A 3479-nucleotide genomic window follows, 5' to 3' on the forward strand; every position below is an offset into this window, starting at 1 on the left:
CCACGAGCCAAACAGTCACGTGATAACTTGAATCCGGCGCAGCCGAGTTAGGTCGCATTCACAAAGCCGGAGCGCCGTTTGCGGAATCCGTGTGCTTACTCTCGACTCCAACGCTGATTAGCAGCTGAGCGTTTGCATACTCGGCGTGCTCTATATTCCATAGCGCTGTGAATCCCTCAACAAGAGCCAAAAAAGTGAAGCTTGTCTCGTCACTTAGCCTTTTCTTGTGCACCTCACTCATGTTGAGGTCACGCAGGCTACGCGGTCTGAGTAAATAGAAATGCACGCGCAACCACGAATCGCCTTTCCCGCTGCACCACAACAAAAGCACATGCGGTCACTGCTGCAAAAAAAAAAAAAAACATATCCACGGGGTGAATGATGATGAGTGGGCGAAGCTCCGGAGGGAATCATCGGTAAACCGTGAATCTTCCGTGTAATTCGCCCAGTCTCGCCGCACTAAATCGAACGATTGACTGCCACCAATGACACGCACCATATGTGACGTCATTCCTATGTTATCACAGCGCCCTTCATTATAATTGCACCATCTCCCGCTTAAGGGTACGCTAGCACAAACGCGTTAGAAACGTGCAGTACTCTCTAGTAAGGGGGAGAGGCCACAGCGTCTTACGCAGCCGTTTACACATGCCGGAACGTGCACCGCGTTTGCCGATGCCATCACATGACTGCTGGGAGAGTATAACCCCCGTATTCATAAACGCTCCTCGACTTGAACTTGACTTGCCACCGCCTTCAACGCGTTTCGAACGCGCTGCCCAAGGCGGTGGCAAGTCAAGTTCAAGTCGAGGAGCGTTTGTGAATACGGGGGTAAGGCGGAGAGGCCACAACATCTTACACCAGCTTCTTACACGGGCCGTAACGCGCTAGCACAAACGCGTTAGAAACGCGCAGTCTTTCGTTAATGTTGGGTATTTATTGTCATCGTGGTGCATGTGCCCATGTGCGCTTCGTGGCGTAGTGGTTAGCGCCGCGCGTTTGGAAGCGAGTGGTCCTTGGTTGGATTCCGCGCTACGGACACAACTTTCTGATATTTTTTTCATAAAAGTAGACGTGGCTACCTACTACGACGACTACTACTACTACATACTACAGAGGAGGGACGGACCCACACCCTAAGGAGCTTCGCCCCTAAAAAACATGGCTTCAGACCGACAACACGCCATCGCAGCCACGCCAATTCGTCCAATGTTGACAGATTTCACGCTGACTACGCTGAATTGAGGTCAGACGACCGCCAAATGAACGGATGGAAATACCGGCGAGCATTTTCAATCCGAACCGCGAGCGGAGGAGGCCGCCATCTGCTGCGAAAATTCCTCCTCCGTCCGGTCGCGTGAATGCACCTTAATTGGATCACAAATCCTCGATGTCCTTCAAATTTAACCCTACATTCACGTCGGCAGTAAGAATCAGACCTCTCAAAAACATGTCGACGATCCTCTGATAGAATAGCATCCGCAGGATGGCTTAACAAAACCCGTGCAATATTCTTGCAGAGCACTTTCACCGACGGATCGAGTGTGTCTTCATGACGTGTGTATTTCCAAGAAATAAGTCCACCAGTTACCCCTTATTCAGATTTCAATAGCATCATGGTTTGATGCTTTGCCTCTCGAGATGGTCTATACGTCGCCCCACTCAACTAGCCTTTCACGCCAAATCTACAATGGCCAATAGTGTGTTGAAAACTGAAAATTACGCGTAAGACAGACCCGTCCCCTCCCTGCAGCTCCTTAAAAAAAAGTCTCCAGAAGGACCTACGCTTGGCTTCGCAACCATATGCCATACGACATTTTTTGACACCCACTGCCCGGGACGTTAGCCCGCGGTATGAACACCGCCTACGTTGTTCCCGCGAACGATACGCAGGATACAGTTGTACTTGAGCATCTCCAGCCGCGTAAACCGTGGCAAGCTTGCGATGCGCTACAGGGTTACTGCCGCACCCAGCTCAGATGAAATTTTCATCGTTTGTGGGATTCCTTTCATAAGTAGTGGGGAGACTATTGTTGCTAAACCAGCTAAGCATCGCGTCGTCGAAGCTGCGGTCTCTCAAATCCTCCCGTGCGCAAGTTCTTCGCCTGGCTCACCGGGATCCTGACCTTCGCTCACAGTATAAAAGTAGTGGTACGTAAGAAAGGTGTCGTGACTTAAATTACGTTCCCCGCCATATTGCTCACCATAGAATCGTCGTCATAGGCTTAAAACAGTTCTTTTCTTTTTTTCTCATCGTCGTGGCTTATAGAATTGTATGCTACAAAGCTGAGAATGGCAAGTATAACGGTGTATGAAAATTTCAATGTTGTTTCCGCTTTCTATGCGCCGAAAAAAAAAACGAAGAAAGAAATGTCATTTCTTTCATACCCCAAAATTGCAGCGTTTTTTTTCCGGCCCTTACACTTCTAATGCCGACCATTCCAGTCATATACGGCGTCCACCATTTCCGACGTTATTTAAAACCTGATAATTATAGAAGTTCCTATAGATAAATAACTAAATATACCTAAGCCGCTAGAGGCTGTACCTGTGTTTTCAAGAACATTTATTGTAAATAAACTTAAGTGCAGGCCCCGCACAACAACATTTCTTCACAGGGAGGCTTACGTAAACCAACGGAAAAAACGGTGTCCTCTGCCCAACGGAGTGCAGTTGCATGTGGGTCAATCCAAACCATCCAGTGGTGAACTTTTTTACGCAGTTCGCATCGACTAGGTGCTTCTTTTATGCTTTAGAGAGATTGATGAAGGCAGCTAAGAGGAATTGTAATGAGACAAAATGTTTTCTCACGTCGTGCTCTCAAAAAACAAATAAAAATTATGGGGTTTTACGTGCGAAAACCACGATATGATTATGAGGCATGCCGTAGTGGGGGACTCCGGAAATTTGGACCACCTGGGGTTCTTTAACGTGCACCTAAATCTAAGTACACGGGTGTTTTCCCATTTCGCCCCCATCGAAATGCGGCCGCCGTGGCCGGGATTCGATCCCGCGTCATCGTGCTCAGCAGCCCAGCACCATAGCCACTGAGCAACCACGGCAGATCATCGTGTTCTCCTCCTTAAAGGAACGCTTGCAGAAAACACAATAACTATTCAGCATGTTGGGCTGTTTTACAGAGAATGTATTTGTTTATCAACTGCGACAATCTGCAATCTTGGTTACTGAAGAGCCCGCTATCCCGAATTCGGTGGCAAACCCACACACATATTAAAAATGCAACACAAAAGAATAGTATTAATCAAAGAGAAAGAAAAAAGGCTGTAACAATTCTACAGAATGAAACTCCCTACATACATTATGAATGCTCAAAAGACGTGATATGAACTGTAAATCTATAAATGAGTAACTCGTTCAGCATATAACCTGCACCAAACACAATTATTCCGTTCATGATTAAATATATCACGTCACAGCGGAGCATGCACGAAATCTTTAACGCCAAGAAGTTGCCAGGC

The sequence above is a fragment of the Dermacentor silvarum genome, unplaced genomic scaffold (genome assembly GCF_013339745.2).
Source record: "Dermacentor silvarum isolate Dsil-2018 unplaced genomic scaffold, BIME_Dsil_1.4 Seq139, whole genome shotgun sequence".
NCBI lineage: Eukaryota > Metazoa > Arthropoda > Arachnida > Ixodida > Ixodidae > Dermacentor > Dermacentor silvarum.